At 44.5% G+C, this 21,208-nt stretch overlaps 1 long non-coding RNA gene across 2 annotated transcripts in view; it reads left to right on the forward strand.

Moving 5' to 3' along the window:
• LOC139037425 (uncharacterized) overlaps positions 1-20,877 on the forward strand; it is a 33,355-nt gene extending 12,478 nt beyond the window's left edge. Inside the window, exons 2-3 of one of the 2 annotated variants that reach the window (XR_011490215.1) lie at positions 8,586-10,293; positions 14,449-20,877. This is a non-coding gene — a long non-coding RNA (uncharacterized lncRNA). Of the gene's footprint in view, positions 1-8,585; positions 11,515-14,448 lie in introns of those variants that run through there. The other variant, XR_011490216.1, reaches the window with a different exon arrangement.
• The last annotated feature ends 331 nt before the right edge of the window (positions 20,878-21,208 follow it).

Below are 21,208 nucleotides of genomic sequence, written 5' to 3' on the forward strand. Positions count from 1 at the left end.
CAACTTCTGGCTAAGTGTAAGGCCTGCTGAAGAATCATTAAAAAGAAAGAGCTCTAGGCTTGAGGGTCTGGAGTGGCAATGGAGATTAGAAAACATGGGTATTAGAAAGGTCAAGAAGAGTCATGAATTCTGCTTTGGACAGTCAATGTCTAGTTATTCATCAATTTATGCTCTGATTCAACAAATGTGATTGCATCCATATTTGTATGAGGTGCTGGGGATGCAGCACTTAGGAAAGTTGTGAGCCTGACAGAGAAAGAAAAGGCAAAATTTTGATCAGGACCACAAGGGCATGAAGGAAAAATCAAGATAATGTTAGAATTAAAGATGAGGGAAATCTTTCTTCAGTGGAGACATAGACAGACCTGAAGGATAAACATGAGTTAGGCAGGCAAAGTCTGAGGAAAGAGCAAACATTATATCAGGGACTCAGAGGCAGGAAAGACCCTTGTGGGTTTGGAGGAAATTAGGACCAGCTTGCATGGAGCAGAGAGAAGGAGGGAGAGAGAGATGTGTGAAAATACAGCTGGTGAGGCAGGCATGGCCTGATCCTACTGGTCCAGCAGACAATGTCAATGATTTTAGATTTATTTCTAAGAGTCACAGGAAGCTAATGAAAGGTTTATGGGAAAAAATAATGCTTTCTGTAATTTTCTTCAGCCAGTGTTTTGAGTGTAGTTGCAGGAGGTCCAGCCAGCTAAGATGTTGTAGAAGGGACAGAGGGCAAGGTCTTCACCATTGATTCCCACTGACCCCAGGCCCTGGACATCATGGGCAGTGTGGTCAGTGAAACAGTGGGTGGGAGATTCTTATCCTCAGAAATAGATGTGGATGGTCCCCTATGACAGGCGTATGGCTCAGACAAGGATCAGGGAGGAGGTGGAACTTGATCTGAGTTGGGTTGTCCTCAAGTCTCTATGCACAATGGTCTAAAATTATCCAGAGAGTATTTTGAATCCATGCAGAAAATGCATCAACAGGATAGCCAGCAACTGTTAAAAATCTCCCTCTGTATCCTTAATTTGATTTTGAATGACCACCCATGGTAAGAGGCATATTATTCAATAACAGATTTAAAAATCACTTTTATTCAATCATTTCTTTTGACCGATAGCAGTAACAACCCTAATTTTTTTGAATGATTACCTATATCCCAGGAATTGTAGGAACTGCTTTACACACATCATTTTATTTAAACTTCACAGCAATCTTGCAAATTAATTGTTATTAAGCCTTTTCATAGATGAGAAGACTAAGGACTAAATTAAGAAGAAATAGCTCATAAATGGTAGAGCTGGACTTAAACTCAGGTTTACCTGAGTTTCATTTTCATTTCATGAATAACTAAAAAAAAATATAAATAAATAAAACTCGATAGAGCAAAATATCCTAACATTGATTACCTCATTTTGTCCTAATATTGATTGCCTCATCCTGCCATAATGCTTCCCAGATAAAGACGAGGAGACCAAGAGATTAAGGAACTTAGAAGAAATGGAGACTTAAACTTAGGCCATATTGAAAAGAACCAAGAGAGACAGGTGAAATTAATTTTATTTTTATATTTTATTTGACCCAACATTTCTAATGTGTCATTTCAATGTAGAAACAACATAATAATTATCAGCACAATATTTTACATTCCTTTTTCATACTTGCTCATTGCCCATTTGTATCCTTACCTCACATAAAACAGTCGTATTTCAAGAGCTTGGCACGTGGTAGCCTCTTTGTAAGTTCTCTCTTGTTCCTAACTCTCAGTCACAAAATCTGGAGGATATCTACTTCAAAATCTCTGCATTAAATTCAGGAGACTATTTCCAGTTTGCTTAGTTATGCATTACATAGTCAAGGGGAGCTTATTTTCTTATCTAATTACATTGCATAGATCAGAATTCAGAGAATTTTCCTTTTCTGAGTCATGGACAGAAGAGACCATAAAGCATCCTGAATGGCAGGGTGACTCAAGCCTTGCTCCCTCATGGGCATCAAGAGTGGATGGCACATTTACCGATGAGCGCAGATAAGCATTGAGGTCTGTGCGTATGAGAGGAAAGTTCGTTGGTTTTATGGATCCTATTGTCAGAATGATTGGAAAGAGGCAGCTAATTTATTTGGGAGGGAGATCTGGTTCCAAGTGGAAGATAGAATGAATAGTTAATGTCACCTTTATTAGATGATTAGCTTGTTTTTAGCTTTTAAAATTATAGCCGAACATCAAGACAGGAGTTGGCTTAGATTAGAAGCTGAGCTTGAAAATGTTACTTTGGTCTTTCTGCCCAAATTTCTCCGGGCAGGACTGCTCAGCACCCTTCATTCCCTCATTCTTCTTCAATTTCCCTCCTTTTGGAACCACCTCCACTTCATTTGTGAGCTGATTTCACGATGGGGCAGAAATGTCAATCAATCGTTTGGCCATCAGTAGGCGAGCATCCCCAATCCACATTAGTCGGCTGGGCTGGTTTCCAGAACATCATCTCCTACACATGAATTATTACCGAAACATTACTGCTGTCAGCACATTCGGCGCTATACAACTTCCTATTATTATTTTTTTGGCGGACAACATTGAAATTTTAAGCAGTTTGATCTTGCTTAAGTAATGTGAATTTGGTGGCTCTAGAAACAACTTTTGCCTCAACGGTGAGAATCCACCCACAACAGTGGGTAGGCTTACATGCAGGCAGGGAGTGAGGTCAGGTACAAATGGAAACCCAGAAATGACTTTGATTTGTTTTCCCTTTTCTGATTTCATCCACTTCCCACCCCTACTTCTCCTTCCCTGTATTGTCAATGGCAAAATGAGGCTTCTTGTCTCCTGAGGTTTGGGTAACGGAGTAGAAGTGGAAGGAACTGGGGATAAATCAGCTTGACATCAGCAGGGTCATGTAGTGTAGTTCAGGTCTTCTCTCACCAAAGAACTCGTGTGCCCAGGATCCCTGAGTGCAGCCAGCTGTCTCTGTGATTCATCTGGACTCTACATCATCATGTGGGTAGTAGATCTAACTTGGAAACTCACAAACAGAATGGGATGGCTTTTGTCTCTTTTAAAACTCCGGCAAAATGGGTCATTTATCATTCTGCAGTGTGTGTGTGCGTGTGCACGCGCACGCCCATGCGCGTATGTGTGTGTTTAATAGAGACTTTGGGGAGAATAGGGCCACAGTTGGAGTTCAGTTGCTAACATTAGGTAGGGGAAGTCTGTTAAATCAGGTGGATCAGCCGAAAGTCCAGTTATACTTGACCAGGGAGATCAGAGTAGGCTGGTGGCCAAGTGCAGTTATATGGAAAAGAACTAATATCCCAAAGGTACCAAAAAAGAGAGAGAAAGAGAGAAAATTCCAAATTCTAGGCCAAATGTCAGAAACCAGTGGAGGTACGGAAGCTCAGAAATGGAGCCCCAGGAAGCAAAAGCAGAGACGTGATGAGTGTGGTACCGGAAATGAGGACTTGGGCTGCTGAGGCAATCCTTGGCCTTGATACTGGGCTCTTCATATCCTTACTTATGGGTGGGAACTAGGGTTAGCTAGCTTAGGACACAGAGGAAAATGCAGTGAGTGTAACCGCCTTGGGCAAGCTGAGGAGGTGGAAAGAGAGCTGACTCCTGTGGCTGGGATTTGCTTCTCTTTGCACTCTGCTGAGGAGTGTAACCTTAGACAAGCTCTGGGCGCCATGGCCCGTCTCCCTGATTTCTCTCTCTGGAATCTCACATGTGTAGTTTTTTACCATGAGTGTACTTAGACAAATGTTTGGGTTATAGAAGCACTTTCTCATAGGGTCCTGTGATCTCACCCCATACATCTTGTCTAAATGCCTCTGTGGGAGAAGGCGAGGGTGGGATGTTCTGAGAGAACAGCATTGAAACAAGTATACTATCAAGGGTGAAACAGATCACCAGCCCAGGTGGGATGCATGATACAAGTGCTCAGGGCTGGTGCACTGGGAAGACCCAGAGGGATGGGATGAGGATGGAGGCGGGAGGGGGGATCGGGATGGGGAACACATGTAAATCCATGGCTGATTCATGTCAATGTATGGCAAAACCCACTACAATATTGTAAAGTGATTAGCCTCCAACTAATAAAAATAAATGAAAAAAAAAAGCCTCAATCCCTGTTTCTCCCCAGTGAAGTGTCTCACTTTTTACTGTAGGTCACTCCATTCCTGAGCCAAATTCAGGAATGTAGGTAGGACCCATGCAAAAATCTTTCACCCTGCACTGAGTTGGGAGAAGAATCAATCCACTTTGTGAGACCTTGGATCAAGCAATCTAGCTACACAGACTCCTGGTTTTCCAGGAGTTCTATCTTTCTCCTAGGTGGACCTTGGATCCCATGACCTATTCCTGGGAACTTAAGTAAGCCTTCAAATTATGGAGCTTCTCACTGTTTTCCAGTGTAGGGTTGGTCCACAGGGCACTCTGCTAAGGTCTTGGACTTTTCTAAAACCAGTCACCTCTGGGGCTGTCCTCAGGGGAAAGGCCTCCTTGATCTTGAACTGAGCTTTGTCTCTGGTCGTTTTCACTGGGGGTGTTGGGGAAGGAGCGTGGGGGTGGGCCCTGTCCTCTAGATTGGCCCCTACTTTAATCCTCAAGTCCTAGGCAAACTGTTGCTGGCTAGGTCACCTCTGATGATTGTTCAGATTCCAATTATGGATATTTATGTTTCCTTTTCAAAAGCATAATAACACTCCATGCCAGTTTATCTTGGTAAACCTTAAATCTTTGTTTAGTTCCCTGGAAAACAGAGCCTGAGGCATAACTTATGGCAGATGCTTTGTGGTGTGTTCGTGGAGGAGGTGGTCCCAGAGAAGCAGGATGGAGGGGAAAAGGAAGAAAATCAAGTTCAAGCAGCACGTGGTCACACAGGCCGCGGCTTCACCCGAGAGCGTGGCCACGCGTGCCGGCCCAGGTCCGAAAATCAGTTAGGTGTGTGTTAGTTACTCAGTCCTGTCTGATTCTTCTGCAGCCCTGTGGATTTTAGCCCATCAGACTCCTCTGTCCATGGGATTTCCCAGGCAAGAATACTAGAGTAGGTAGCCATTCCCTTCTCCAGGGGATCTTCCTAACCCATGGATCAAACCTGGGCCTCCTGTATTGCAGGCATAATCTTTACTGTCTGAGCTACCAGAGCTAGGTATATTTGCCTAAAAGAGTTGACATTAATGAATGCATACCTTAAAGGAAAAAACAATTTCTTATATATATATTAACTCATTTGTTCTTAGCAGTAATGCTATCAGTAGCTCTGTTTCATGCCAGAGGAGATGGATGTACAGAGATGATTGAAGGTAGTTGAAACAACATTTGAACCCAAAGAGTTTGGCCGTAGAGCCTATGTACCCAACCGTACCATCGTATTTCATGTTGACTTTCAGTACAGTGAACTGTTTTTGTAAGTTAAATATTCCTCAGTATACATACAGCAGCAGCCCTGGTAAAGGGATGCAGGACTCCTATCAAACCTACTGGAGGTTTGAAGCATAGATGTACAAAATTAACGTGCTTATGAATGAACTCCTACAAGGAGAGTAGGTCAAAATCTTGACTTAGCCATGGGTAGGTTAGAAAGTTCCTATAGGTGATTCTTATCAGCCATGAGGACTGAGAACCATGTTTACATCTTTCCACGTAGATCGAAGCTAGGAAGTAAAGCTGGGAGAGATATCCCAACATTCTTCATAATGGTTTTCCCTCGCTCATTGAGCCAAGTTCTACATCCTCTTTCTTAATCTCCTCTTTGCCAGCAGCCTCTTGGTGGTGCTGATACTGTGTATGTGTGTGTGTGTGCGTGTGTGTACATATGTCTTTCTGGCCTCCCTGTATTTTGCTCACTGAAGTTCTGTTTGGATAAATATATATGCCCTGAAATGTTTCAAGGAACATAAATAGGATATGTTGAATTTGACAGAATATCACAAAATATTTCTGTTCACACCGGGTTTTGTTATTCTCCTTAGAAATACATGTGTGTTGACACACACAAACCCTCCAGCCTTACTTGTGTGTGTGAAGTTATTTGACAATGTTTCTAACATTTAATAAATGTTATCTAGATCCAGGGCTGTTCTTTAGGAAAATAGTACAAAGAACGTCTTAAAAAGCATTAGTAATACATTCTTGACAGATGATGCTGTAACAAGCTGTTCCTAGAACAGATTCATTATAACACAGAGATAATGTTAGAACAATGGATTTTATTCTCACCAAATGCACATACCGGAAAGAAAAACAGTTAATGATTGTAGAGTCTGACGTGTGTGAGCATGTGTGTATGTGTATATGTTTGTGCACGCTTATATCCAGAAGGCAAATGAAAATGGCATTGCTATTTAAACCCTCCAGAAAAAAGTTGGGGAGTCAGATCTTGGTATGTAAATCTCATAACCTGTGTGGTCACCTTAGTCACTAACCTGGTAAGTCACTAAAACCTAAAAGTAGAGTATATGTCATCGTTTTACAGGTGAGGGAACTGGGACAAGTAGAGACTAATTGCTAGCTGGAGATAAAGCTAGGATTTTACCTTTAGGTTAGATCTTCCAGCAGCTTCTCAGGCCTACATGGTAAATTTTTAAGGTGCTCAGGAGAACTCTTTAAGGCAAGGCCTTTGTGGCTGTCTCTCTCACTGGCTAAGAAATATGCTTTTATAATGCAGATTCCCCAATTCTTTGGACTCTGAATTGAATATCTGATTATACAGTCCTGGGCGGTCTTGATCTTATCTTCTGCAATCATGAGGAATTGGATTAATAAGCAAATGTTGTCCTCAGTTTCACAAAAGGGGAAACGTGAATGATAAAAACTAAAGGCCAGTGACCTTGATGTTCACTCTTAGAAAAATCCTAGAGTGTATTATTAAGCAGATGGTCTGTGAACACGCAAAATTTAAAAAGATGACTATTAGAAGCATCCGTGATTTCCTACAAGAAAGCCATGCTGAATGGCCTTAGCTCCTTTTTTGATATCTTCACTAGTCTGGCAGACAGGATGGTGGTGGTGGGGTGGGTGGTCGAGAAACAGAACAACAGTATAGTTAAACTCTGACAGAGTTTCTCCTGGTATCCTCTGGAATGACCTGGAAAATGCAGGCTGTGTGTAGAATTAAGGCTGATAGTACAACACCATTCAAAAGAGCGCTGACCTCTGGAGTGATAGCTAAGGGGAGGAAGGTCTCCAACAGCATCTGAAAGCTTTTTGCCCGTCTCTGTCATGTTTCAAGAATTTATCAATGACTCAGATGAAACACTGACTCTGCCTGTGCTCATCGAATTTGTGATGACGTGAAGCAGAGGTCAGCTAATATGACAAACGATACAAACAAGTTTCAAAAGATCTTGATATCTGGAAAGATAGGTTGAAATTAACAAGATAAATTTTACAAGGATAAAAGTAGAGCCTTAGTTTTCAGGTTTGAGAGGCAGCTTGATTTCGCAAATAGAGGATAAGGAAGAATTGGTTTGAATATAGTTCATAAAAGAAATATTGGGGTGAGTTTCAGATGACCACAGACTTTACCAGGATATACACAGGTATTTCTCTGCCCTGTTATTTGTACGTATATGAATAACATGAGGGCCTGCCCTCTCTTCTCCTAGTCGGAGTCGCTCAGAGCCCTCTAGTCAACTCTGGGCAACATACTCGAGAAGGACAGAAGAGTGGGGACCAGAATGCTGAGAAATGTCTGGGTATCTTGTCAACAAAAGATTGATTGCGCTGGCAATGAATTTAGAAAGAGAACACTCCAGGAAGCAATAACAGCTGGTTTTGGGTATTTGAAAGTGTCCCATGGAGAAGATGAATTGGATTATTCAGTTGTGTTCCAGAGGACAGAACTGGGGTCTGTGAATGGTAGGAAAGGGAAATGGATATGGACTCAACATACAGAAGATTAGAAATATAGCTGGCAGTATCTAGATGTGGACAAGGCAGACGTCCAAGTTAGCTGGCTCCTGATCACTAGGCTTAAGAGCAGAGGTTAGGTGCCCAGCTGAGGACCAGATGCTGGTGCTAAGATTCTTGCACAGAATGGGTGGGTGGGCTAGGGGATCTCCCTGATGGCTCCCAACTCTAGGATTACAGTTGTTCTCTGAGTCAAGCCACCTCTCTGACCCCTAGAGGAGGCTTGACCCTGATTATGGAAGCCCCTGTCACACTGTCCACCCCCAAATCTGTAACTCCATAGGAGAAGAAGAAAAAGGGAAAATAAATAGCTTTGGGGAGAATCGGGGTTGTCAGAAAGTTCGGTTTGTTCCAGGGTCTCAGCTCTGTGCTCTACAGAGAGCAGCTGCCCCTCCAGACAGCCCAGATGCCTGTACTTCAGATGAAAAGGAGAACGGCCGCTTCTTTGAAGTGCATGTATCAAAGCTTTAATAAGAGCTAATAAAACCGTTATGTTGGGTTCACATCTCCTGAGAATAACAAGTCAAAGCCTCCCTGAGGAAAGAAACTGTTATGTAACTGTTCTTATGATTTCCACTTTCCCTACATCAATCCTTAATTAAAAGACCACAATAATTATTTTGTATTCATTGTAGAATATCAATTTAATCTTAATTGATCTGTCTAGTTTTTTTTTTTTTTTTTGCAGCAATGAAGTGGCTAAGAACTGAACACAAGGTCAGCCACCTGCGTGAACACCTGGGCAGGGGGCCCCTGGGAATCTTTCCTGTCCCACAGCTTCTGACAGCGTGGCAGTGAATTCTTTCATCCATAAAGAGTTCAAATTTCCAGAACCGTTTTGCCCAGACAAGGACAGGTCACTTCTCAGAGCTCCAGGTGCACTGTCTGCTACTCTTTGGAAGAAGGCACCGTCCGGGGCATCCAGAGTAAAGAGGAAGGCTTGCAGCTTGATTACCCAGAACCAGAGACAGTGCATGTAACCAGCATCGGTTGACCAGGAGAGGTTTTGTGGAAAGGAAGAAAAATCTAGGAAAACTGATGGCTTCTGTGCCAGTTACATGCTAGGAAGTAGGTGTTACGATCCTGATTACCCAGCTGAAGAATCCAAAGAAAACATTTCCATCCCATGGTTGTTCAAGGTCACATACATTTTCAACGGCAGGGCTGGGATTTGAATTTCAGCCTAATTGGTTCTCACTATCCCACATAGACTCTAAGTGTGTATATTTCTCAGTCCATGAAGAGCGGCCAGTGGGATGCTTTCCAGAGTGGGGCATATGAACTCACCTGTGAAAAGGTCTCAAACACCAAGCTGCCACCTGCCATTCTGGTTCCCCCGGGATCAAAGGAGCCGTGTGCAGCCAGGCAAAAGAGGGGCTCAAGCCAGAGGGTCCTGGGGACAGTGAGCACTCACAGTGACAGAAGGATGTGCTCCCCCCAGCCCAGAGCTCTGGGGGATCCTCAGGCCGAAGGGCAGTGCAAGGGAGCACATGGCCAGAAGGGACTGGAATCTAAGAGTCAACTGCAGAGATGGAGACTGGGAGGACCCCTTCCTGGTCAGAGCCAGTTGACCAAACCCTCAGGGAAGGAAGAGACCCATTCCTGTGATGAGCCAGCAACTGTTCTGAGTCAAGGAATTGGAGAGAAAGAAGGGGGACGTGGGGGGGCGGACAGAGCTGAAGGGAGTGGTTGTGAGAAAGCAGGGGCACACCTTGGATCCTGCTCTTTCTGTGAGGGAAAGGAGCCACTCCTGATGTCATTTTTGATTCGTGGGGCAAATTGCAGTTTATCTCACTTGTCTGCTTTTGGTGCCTGAGAATTTAAGTATTGCTGTATTTGGGGGATAAAACAGAAATGCAGGTTTTACTCTTGCCCAGTAACTGGGCACCATAATCAGGGCAGAGGAGAAGTGGGTTTTCATGAGAAAATTCCAGGGAACTTGAATCCTCATTCGTCCACCTCCTTTCCCCCCGACCAGGATGGAAGGTACCAGCCCAGCCGGAGGTGCACCAGGGCCTGGGAGGAGGCCCCGCACTGTCAGCCCTCCCCCAGGCCCTTCTGGACCATCTTCTGAGTAAGCAGGTTGCCCATCAGTGCTGCAGGAGGCGGTCTGGGACCCAAAATCTCGGTGCATTCACACTCACATCTGTTTATCTGACCGAAGTGCCCTGCAGGCAGCCTGCATTTCGCGTTTCTTTCTGCTCACAGCAAAGCGGCAAAATAGCTGAACACTTTCTTCATATTAATCCTTTGGATCTTTCAAATTCCCCAAGTTCTCAGAGTCAGCTGGGAAGCAGAGGGTGATATAATCCTGGAGAATCTGGAAGCCTTGACTCTGGAGCTTCCCCACAAGCCTGGTCTGATTCTGCTCTCAGTGACTGATCGGAAGGACCGAAGTAACCATCACAGCTTTTCAAGACCAACAGGGATGGGAAAAATGATGAGAGGAAAGAGTTGGGGAAAGCGTCCGGTCAGGGCAGGTGTTTGGCAACTTACGCCCCTTCTGTGTGTCCCATATTGTCTGCCTAGAGCCAATGCCTGTGTTCCCACGGGCGCCTGGGGACAACCGCGCACATCTGTTTCCTAGGCTGTCCTTTGTGCTCAGCCCCCTGCAAGTCAACACAGCCTCTTCTCAGGCAGACCCCGTGGTGCGAGTGCGTAGTGTGCCCTTTCTGAATGAAGAACTCCCGGGGGCTCCAGGGCCGTCAGGTGGGGTGGGAACTCAGGGCCCACCTGCCCAGGGGGAACCCTGTCTGAGCTAATTCGGAGCAGAGACTGAACCTGCAGCGCTGTCTTCACTCCCCAAGCCTCTTGGGAGCTGTGCATCAGGGTCCTCCTGATGCCCTGGGGTCTGCCCCTCACCCCCCTAACCCCAGGTCATGGGGATTTTCCTATTCAACCCGCTTAAACTAGGTTATCTTCTCTCAAGTCTCTGCTGGCAGATGTAAATGCGATGGATTCTGCCAAGAAGAAAGGCCTGGCAGGCAAAGATCCCTTGGATGATACCCCTCCAGTCTCGGGAGACCATGAAAACCCTGACAGCCTGCAGGGGTGTGAACGCATTGGGTAGTTACCAAGCAGTGGCCCCTTCTCCTCTTGGGGCACCCCTCCCAGAGCCTTGACATTTGTTCTGGGGTGGGGAGCTACTCACAGTTTATCTTTGATGTCTTTGAACCTCTAAACCTTAACCAGAAGAGGTGACTGGAAGGAGGACTTGTGACTCAGGAAAGAGAGCCATAGAGGCAAGGATTCTAGACCAGACTGTGATGTCTTACGGAAAGCATGCTATTTTATTCTTTATGAGTCAGTTTTACTTCCTCTAAATTTGAGAGCATTTGACTCACTCATTTATTCATTCTCCTTAATATATGCTAATTTAGATCCAGTGCTGTGTGGGGCTCTGCGGCAAATACAAAGGGAAGGAAAAACAACATTTTAACTCATTCACTCAAAATATGCCTTTCTATGCAAAATATGCTGAGCACCAGCAGTGCTGGCATCTCTCGGAAGCCTGTTAGAAGTGCTTGAGTTCCACTCCAGACTATGAATCAGAAACTGCATTTTGACAGGATCCTCTCACTGATTTGTGCGCCCAATAAAGTTTGAGAAATACAGACGACGTGGATAACACTCTGTCCTCTGCTTTAGTACACATCATCTCAGGATACATGGTCCTCTCCATAAGGAGCCCGTAATCAAGGATGAGAGAAATGGATTCTGACAGATTCCCACTCGACAGTGTAGTGAACATCTTTACAGAGAAGGGAATAGAATACGATGGGAATTCAGAGGAGTAATGATAGCTGGTGCCATTCTTTCAGCCATTCATGCTAAAAAGACTTGAACACTTGCTGTAAGCCAGGTACTTGACTGCCTGCTGCGAAATGCAAATAATGCTAGAACTACTCTATTTTTATGGAGCTTAACTTCTAGTGGGTAAAGACAGGTAATAAACAAGTATTCTACATGCAATATATATATATATATTATATATATATATATATATATATATATATATATAATTCCACATAATGATGAGCACTGTGAAGACAATAAACAAGGTAATATGATAGTGACTAGGGTGAGGGAGTGGAAGCTACCTTCTGGCTTGGTCCAGATATGCCTCTTTGAGGAGCTGAAATCTACATATGATGAGGAAACCATCATGGGAAGATCTGAGCTGTGGGGGTTGGGAGAAGAAGGTGATAGGGAGGGAAGACAGAAAAAGGAAGGCTTTCTGGAGCAGAAGAGTCTGACTTTATCCTGGTGCAGCAGGAACTGTTGGGAGCTTGGTATGTGGCGAAAGTATAGGAGCTGTCAGCAGCCAGCTTTTGTTGGGCTATGTGGGCCGTGGTGAGGGTTAGAGTGAAATTTCCTCTGAGTGCAATGGTAATAATACACATTGATATGTAATTAAAACAGAGAATTTGGCTGTTGTGTGAAGACTAGACCATGGGTAAGGCTGTCAGCTGGGAGATCAGGTAGGAGGCTCTGGCAGAAGTGCAGGCAAGTGATAATGGTGACCTGGACTAAAATGGTAGGTGTGGACACAGAGAAGGGTGGATGGATTGGGGATACATTTTGGGAGGAGCATCAAAAGCACCTGGGAAATACCTTTCAGGAGAGGTAATAAGCTAATGAGATGGGCTTTGAAGAATAAGTAAGGAATCACTAGGCAGACTTTCAAATTCTAAGCTTAGAAGACAAAAAGTCTGGGGTCACATATTTTGGAAGAGCAAATGTCATTCACTGTATTCTTCTTAAAAAAAAAAAAAACAAGGGAAAATACTCTAAAGTACATATGTCTCATGACTATGCAGTTATTTCCATTCACAATGACGGCCCTCAAAGGTGGGATAACTTTCCTCCTTTCTGAGCAAGGTTCTCCAAATCCCTCTACCAAGTTCCATATTTCAAAGACCTCATTAAGCACTTGGGAGAGAAGAAAGGTCTCTCTTTTTTCCTTCCAGTAGATCAGTGGTTGGTCCTAGATCTGCTTATGTATACCTTCTCTTAGAAGAGACTATTTTGGTCTTGTGAGCAGTATGTTTTCAGTTCTAAACTCCATAGTTGCCCCAGAAACCACTCAATCCAACCAGGAAAATAAATGTGAATATCACTAACTCAGCAGCCTGGCAGCTGTAGACGATCCCATTATGTCAATCACCATCGGCAGTTCACTGTAACTGGCGGGCTGTCATTCTCCTGGAGATTAATTGCTAGGAACCTGTGGTATATATTAATAGATCATTTATTCAGATTGATCTTTCACCCATTGATCTTCAATCTCTGCACATGGCCAGGTAGCTATCCTTCTGCGATCTGACTTGTGGGGCCAATCTTTACTCTAAAAGACCCTCCTGGGATTTCTTAGCAAGCAGAGTAGCCCCATGAAGGCTCCGGGTCCACAGACCACAGCTGCAGTCAATCTCCTTCCCTCTCCAGAGAGCCAAGGTGCGCTGCTGCTTCCTGCCTAGCTGCAATTTGATGTTTCATATCTTAAGCTCCAAATCTGCAATCAGAGCACTGCTGTCAGGGTGTGATCTGAATCACCCCTTGAATAGCTCTACACCTTCCTTCTTACAAACGTGAGCTCTTTCCTCCTCCCCCTGCTTTCTCGGTGCCGCTCTCATCATTGGACCAGACAGAGAACCCGAGGTCCACCCCAATCCTTCAGCTGGCTAACTCTTATCCATCTGTCATGTTATTCTGGTTCTGTTGCTCAGTGGTGTCCGATTTTTGCAACCCCATGGACTGCAGCACACCAGGCTTTCCTGTCCTTCACTGTCTCCTGGAGTTTGCTCAAACTTGTGTCTCCATCGAGATGGTGATGCCATCCAACCATCTCATCCTCTGTCGTCCCCTTCTGCTCCTGCCTTCAGTCTTTCCCAGCACCAGCATCTTTTCTGATAAGTCGGCTCATCGCGTCAGGTGGCCAAAGGATTGGAACTCCAGCTTCAGCCGTCTGTTATGGGCTGTATGCATATGTTGAAGTTTTAACTCCAGTATCTCATCATGTGCTGTCTTTGGAGATAGGGCCTTTAAGGAGCTAATTCTGGTGAAACGAGGTGGGCCCTAATCCAATTGGACTGGTGTAAGGATAAGAGCAGATTAGCATACGGATGTGAGTACACGTGGCGGAAAGGCCATGTGAGGACACAGCGCGTAGGCAGCCGGCTGCAAGGCACGGAGAGAAACTCAGAAGGAAACCAGCTCCACTGACGCCCTGCTCTTGGACTTCCGGTTATAAACCTGAGAATAAGTAAATTTCTGTCGTTTGAGGCACCTAGCCCACAGTACCCTGTTATGGCAGCCAGAGCTGATTAGCACACCATCTTTCAAGTCTCACGATAATTGCACCTTTTCTGAAGAATTTTTTGAACGCTCTGATTAGCTCAGGTCATCCTACTGTCTGCTTCCTCATCTCTGTCTTTTTACTGCTCTAACATCCATCATGTTACATTATAATTACTAACTTAATTGTTCATTTTTAACAGTCTGTCAGCTCCACAAGGCTGGGGTCAAGTCAATCTTGTTTATTCCTTTTCTAGGTATGAAAAATAACCCTAATTGTTGTAGCAGATAAACCTACCACATCTCAGCAACTCAGCACAAAAGTCCACTTCTCATTCATATCACAGTCTAACCAAGATTCAAGGTCCCAAGATTCAGGGACTCAAGTCTCCGTCTGTGACTGCATGCTCCTCTGGATCCCTGAAAGGCTCTGATTCACCTGGTAGATGTGGAATGAAAACCTGATCATTGGTGGGAGGTTTCTACAAGTCAGAGCTGAAAGCGGAGTGCCTCACTTCTGCTCACATTCCATTGGCCAGAACTCAAGCCACATGGCTTCATGTAACTGCAAGGGAAGCTGGGAAACGTAGTCCAGTTGGATGCTCAGGAAACAAAGGAGAGCACGGATATGGGTGAACACTCGGAATTTATGCCATCTATCTCTGGTACCAATCATAGTGTCCAAGTCATAGTAGGTACTTTAGCCATGTTTTAATTAATTAACACATTAACCTCCATAGGTCATGCACTGGGCCTTAGTGCAGCTTGGATAGGATGGTTTAGAATCACAGGCCCAACTTCTCTACTTGGGGCATGCATGCATGCTTAGTCACTCAGTCATATCCGATTCTTTTGCAACCTCATGGACTGGAGCCTACCAGGCTCCTCTCAAAAATCCCTGTAAAAGAAACAGCCCAAATAAAGGACATTATGTCATCTCTAACCTCTTAAAAAGAACAGGCAGCTTAGTATGTATTTTTGCCATTTTGCTACAGTTATTTGACTCTGAGTTATTATCCTCTAAACTCCTGGAGAGTAACACATTAGCCATCTGTGTAGACAGCTTCAATCCCAGTGTTTGGTACATCTTCAAGTTCCTTTCAGCCAACATTAATTGAGCATTTACTATATGCTGTGCTAAGTGCTTTACGTCCACTAACTCATTAAATTGTCCCATGAAGTAGCCACAATGACTGTCTGCTTTTCAATGTCATGAAACTCAGTGCTCAAAGAGCTGAAGATAACTCGCCAAGCATCCCAGAACTAAGTAGGTAGTCGAAGCAGGCTGCAGAGTCAAGTACCTAAGATTTCAAAGCTCTGGCTCTTAAAGCTGCCTTTCCTGCTCATTGAGAGGAAACTGGTCATGGACATCAGAAAATAAGTTTGCCAGTCTTGCAAGTGGGCAAATACTGTACTGTTTGGCCATTGTCTTATTTTTAAGAGTACGTACCTCCTTGCTTCCTTGAGAATGGGCTGCCTTTAATACCTCTTAGAACACCTGGCACAGAGCCCTCTGCAAAGAAGATTCTCAATGTCTGTCTTTATTCTCTACAAGGTTTTTGAACCAGGACCTAAAAAAGGGAAGGAGCAGCCAGCCTGCCTCTACTGATGTGTGAGTGTCTCCTTCCCCAAGCACCTGCGCACAGTCTGCCTCACCCCTGCTCAGCCACTCCAGCCAGAGCTCTTCTTGGAGGACTTTCTTTCTCTTTCTATAAACAACAGGGACAGATGGTGGCTCTTAGAATACTTTGCGAGCAAACGACACTTCTTCCCATTTCTGAGATTGACGTTGATGGTACAGGGAGGGAGCCAGAGGTTTCTGTTGGAATTTTTACGTTGAGATTCAGACAGAAAAGAAGAAAAATTCACGGTAAATCAAGTCCTCTCAGGAAATACAACGTATGTGTCTGTCTTCCTAGTCATCCTCCTCCATTCTTCTGAGCCCAGTTCTGTCATAGAGTCCACAGCCCTTTTCTGGCAGTTGGTGAAGCCCAGAAGTAGCAGTGTTCAGTAACTACTGCCTCAGGTTACAGCTCCTGGGAAGGAGAGACGGGGACTATCTGAATCCTTTCTCAAATTCATCCTGTAATGAAAAAAAAAAAAAGAGATAAAAAAAAAATATTTGGATGCATTTTGCCCAGGATATTTTGTTAGTGGGCTTTCCTGGCAGATAATTTACCAAAAAAAGTAAATAATTTAGTGTTCTTTTTGCATCATTTGGCACAAGCGAAGCCCCCTCCTGTGTGAGCACTTGGTTGAATTATTTCTCCCTGGCTTTCCTGTCCCTCCAATGAGGAGGGCTGCAGGGCTGCAGCTGATAACTGGAGGGAGGTCAGGCTCTGTCGTCTCACAGATGCACGGCGCTCTGTCTTCTCCTTCAGGTAGAGGGGCTGGAACGGGCATAATAAATAAGGGAGGGGTGGGTCAGGTGACGTGGTAGGTACTTGTGCAGATTTCTTTTTTAGGTGAGGTGAGAAGAAGGAGGATTTTCAGCAGCTCCAAGGAGATCCTGAATTGGTCCATGGCTCCTCCTTGTATAAGGTGAGCTCAGGGAAGTTTTCAGTGCTACCTGAATTTAAGTTGTAGCTTGGCAGGAGCCCCTTGGGGATAGCAGGTACAGAGGGGGCTGAAGAAAGACGTTCTCCAGTCACCCCAAGTTCATTCCCACTTCAGGCTGAGGGCCGAGGGGAAGCTCTGTCTCATCTGATTTGGTTTAAATCGAGGTCATCCATCCCAGGTGAGCGGCATTGCCGGCCTTTTCCTTGCTGATGTCAGAAGGCTGAATGTGGACTTCAGGAAGGCTGGAGGGCTGTCTTGCCTGCTAACACTGATTTTATGATATGCTAAACATAACATTCAATAGCTATTACTTCCACTGTCAGAGAAACAACTTGAGCCATCTGTCTTCCTCCTCAGACTATATTACATTTCTCCCCACAAATGACAATGCATTATAATATCTTTTATTATAATATTACTTATTTATCGCCAAAGGGTTTCCAGCATTAATGCTGAGGGCTCTCATCCTTTATCTGCTTTTTGGTTTGTTTGTTATGAATGTCACATTTTATTTATCAAGATGGGCTCTGCTCAGAATTTGTGGAAACAGACTCACTCTGATTTACTTCTTATGCAAACCTGAACTTTTATCCCATTAGGTTTCTCAGCATGCTAGGAGAACAGGATGGACAAGGTATTCTGCTTTCTTGCTTTTATCAAGCGCTCCAGAGGAAGGACCAGGCTTTAGGGTTATGGCTCTTGAGCCTGGAGGAAGAGACCTCTTCAGGTCGTTTGCGTCAGGGCCCCTCTCTTTGGGCAGAACTGCAATCTTGATCATTCCATTTAAGCAGACTTCTGCAGAAGGAGCTCCCAGAATTATTCTTGGTAACTTCTTCCAAATTATAGCAGCCTTCCTAAGAAGCTCTCCTCCTCCCACACCCCAAATTAAACCTACTTTCTTAATTCAGTTAAAAACTGACATTTTTCTGAGATCTTATTTCTCTAAGAAGGGTACTAGAGAGCCCAATGTAGAAAACAGTTTAAATGGCATATACATTTGGAGGCGGTTACTATTTGTCTTATAAGTAAGAAAAAAGCTCCAACATGCTTCCTTGAAGAATGAGTCCTCTGGTTCTCTTAAGTGACTGTGTATACATCATTAATGACTAGTCAGAAAAGCTTTTTTTTCCCAGTTGGTGGTCGGTAGATATGCAGGCAGAGAAGATAAAATTTAAGTGCCAACAAACTAACATTTTCTGAAAGTCTGACAGAATTGCTGATACAGTCCTTGTAAAAAAAAAAGAGAAGCCTTTCTATTGATACGTTGATATAAAAACATCAATCCACATGTCACTTTGTTAGAGGGAAATGTGGTTCAGTTGTGCTTGAGACTGAACCTTTGCCCTGCATTTCTCTCGAAATTTCTTCAGCACTAAAATCCAGTGGCGACCTAGCCTGGGGTTAAGACGGGCCTTGAACAAATGGCCAGGTGATGGGTATAGTTGTTGCTGTTTACCTTTGTCTCCCCACCTCTTCTACTAATGCTCCCGTTCTATTGCAACGTAAGACTCGTCCTATGTCTTATCATCTTTCCTCACCTGGGCACCCAGTACCTAAATAACTAGCTTTTGGTCCTATTCCATGTGTCTCAGATTTGTTAGGTGGAAACCTGAGAGATTAGTGACTGATTAAAGCCCAAAAGCAAAATCCTTCTTGTACTAGTTTATGTCTTTATATCAGACCATTGAAGAACAATACTATTACTCAAAGAGTGATGCTATTACAGTGGACATTCAGACATCACAGAGAACTGATCAGGATGTCCTTTTGATTTGGTTTAGCAGCAAAGAGAAGTCAAGAAGTTCTTCAAGTCACTCCAGGTAAGGACTCACATCCTTCAGTCTGTGAGACCAGATCAAAGTGCCCAGTTGGGCAGCCTTTCCCTGCCCCACACCCTGGACCCCTTCTTTCCTTGGTCACACTCAGAGCACAGGACAAAGCTGATGCTGTGACATCTTGACCGTGCAGAGTGGTGTGTTTAACATCCACACAAAACACGACTGTGTGTACTTCCAGCCGTTTCCCCTGAAACAGGTGATGAGATGAAAGGTCTGCGTCAGAGTGGGATGACGCCTGGGAAGGCTTACAGCTGCCGTTCTTGCACCTATGCCTGCCTGCCGTCTTCAAAAGAACAGAAAATGGTGTGGCTAAGAAGTCCTGCCTGGTCAGATAGGATTTCAAAGCAACATTGTCACAGACAAGCTTTGAGGAGGGGCTGGAATGTGTAGCAGGGTGCCTGGGCTGAGTGGGGAGGCCTTGGGTGTTGCTGGAAACTCATATGGGTCCTGTCTCAGGGGTCCACACTCGCCATGGAGGTTTTGAGCTAGTAGCCAGTCCCTGGGGACTTGGGAGGGCTCTGTGAATTACTTACAAGACAGAGAGACTCTTCCTAAAGCCGTGTAGACCTGATTCCGAATGCAAGTGTAGGTTGGGAAAGTGGAGAAATTTGGATGCTGAGACTATACAGTTTATTAGACTGGTCTGCCTGTCCTTCAGTGATTTTTTTTCTCCAAACAAACACACGCCAAAGATGCTGAGTTGAAATGAATGGAGTTTCCTTGGATTTTCTCCCATTTTTCAATAGTCTGGCTGCTATCCTTTCCCCTCCTAGTTGCTATAGTAAGTTCAGTTGATTTCAGGTAGACTTGTTGTCTCAAAGCAGCTGACTCTCCTTGCGGGTCCAGGAGGAAGGAGAACAGATATCCTTGTCTTGTTCCCAGTGGGACTTGGCCATCTCTTGAAGTGACTGTGGCCCCAAGGCGTGGGCTCCTGTTTGCTGCTGCTGTGGTCTCATTAATTGGCTGAGTTCAGGATGTTTTGGAAAAAGTGCAGTGCTGAGCCCTGGTTGTACATTGTTTCAGATAAAAATATCATCATTTATAGGCTATGTTGGAGAAGGAAATGGCAACCCATTCCAGTACTCTTGCCTAGAGAATCCTATGGACGGCGGAGGCTGGTGGGCTACCATCTCTGGGGTCGCACAGGCTATACAACAGAGGCTATATAACTGTACATAGGGTTGCACGACTGAAGCGACTTAGCATGCATGCATGCATTGGAGAAGGAAATGGCAGCCTACTCCAGTGTTCTTGCCTGGAGGATCCCAGGGACAGAGGAGCCTGGTGGGCTGCTGTCTATGGGGTCGCACAGAGTCGGACACGGCGGAAGTGACGCAGCAGCAGCAGCAGCGGCATAGGCTATGTTTGGGAAGTGGTGAAATAACTCTCCTGAATATTGTTTTCTGGCGACACATGGACCCAAGCTCTGTGAAGTGGTTGGTAAGCTCTGTGGGGATGGAGAGAAAGATCTCCCTAAGTGCCTCATCCTTTCAGTGGCAGAGTCTTCTCTGGGTACACACCACCTGATTCTTTGGAACTGTTTTGACCACACACGTTGTTCACTGCTGTTATGTATTTGAGGTGCCTCTGGGTGATGCTGAATTGGTTACTTCAACACCATACACTTGATAACTTCTAGGGGAATGAGGTTGATAGGGTACGGGGCAGGATCACCCATCAGCTTTGCCCTCTGAGTGTCATGGTTCTCAGCAAACCTTTTTTAATAGGAGGGACCCAGGAAGAAACTAAACAGGACCGTGTCCTCTGGTCCAGAGGACGCTAGAGCCTGTCTCTCTTCCTTCCCAAGTAACTGCTTTCGCTTCACAGCTGATTAGGGCTATGTTGATGCCCACCTCTTCCTCAGTTCCCTAGATTCAGTATTTTCCCTTGGATTATTATAAGAAACCCTGACTGCTCCCCACCTCCACCTCCAGTCCTGGACTTCTTCAGTCCATCTTCATAATTTAACCGCAACGGTTGCTTTAAAATGTGGATCTAGCTCCATGTGCCATACAGCATGCCCTTGCTATTTATTTTGCATACAGCAGTGGTGTGTGTCTGTCAATCCCCAATTCCCAATTTATCCCTCCAGCCGTCTTCCCCCTTTGGTAAACCATGAGTCTGTTTTCTATGTCTGCAAGTCTATTTCTGTTTTATAAACAAGTTCCATTTGTACCATTTTTTTAGATTCCATGTATAAATGATATTGTATGATGTTTGTCTTTGTCTGACTTACTTCAATATGTATGTATAATTGAATCACTTTTGTGTACATTTGAAACATTGTAAATCAACCATACTTCAATAAAAAATTAAATAAAAAAAAACTGAATCTGACTGCTGGCTGCTGGCTTAAAATGACCTTCATTAATCTCAGGATAAAACACAAATTCTTTTGCAAACCCACCCCAAAGCCCTTTATAAACTGTTCTTTTCAGTGTCTCCTTTTATCACCATCCCCATCCTAATTTCATAGTGCTTTACTTACAGCACCTCTTTGTTACCTGGGAATTCTTCAAATGCACTCCATCCTCCCTGGAATATTCTCCCTCAAACTGCTTTCCCTTTTTTGGTTAGCTTCTACTTACCCTGTAGGACATATTCAGAGATTCCCTTCGCA

The sequence above is a fragment of the Odocoileus virginianus genome, chromosome 11 (assembly GCF_023699985.2).
Source record: "Odocoileus virginianus isolate 20LAN1187 ecotype Illinois chromosome 11, Ovbor_1.2, whole genome shotgun sequence".
Lineage (NCBI taxonomy): Eukaryota > Metazoa > Chordata > Mammalia > Artiodactyla > Cervidae > Odocoileus > Odocoileus virginianus.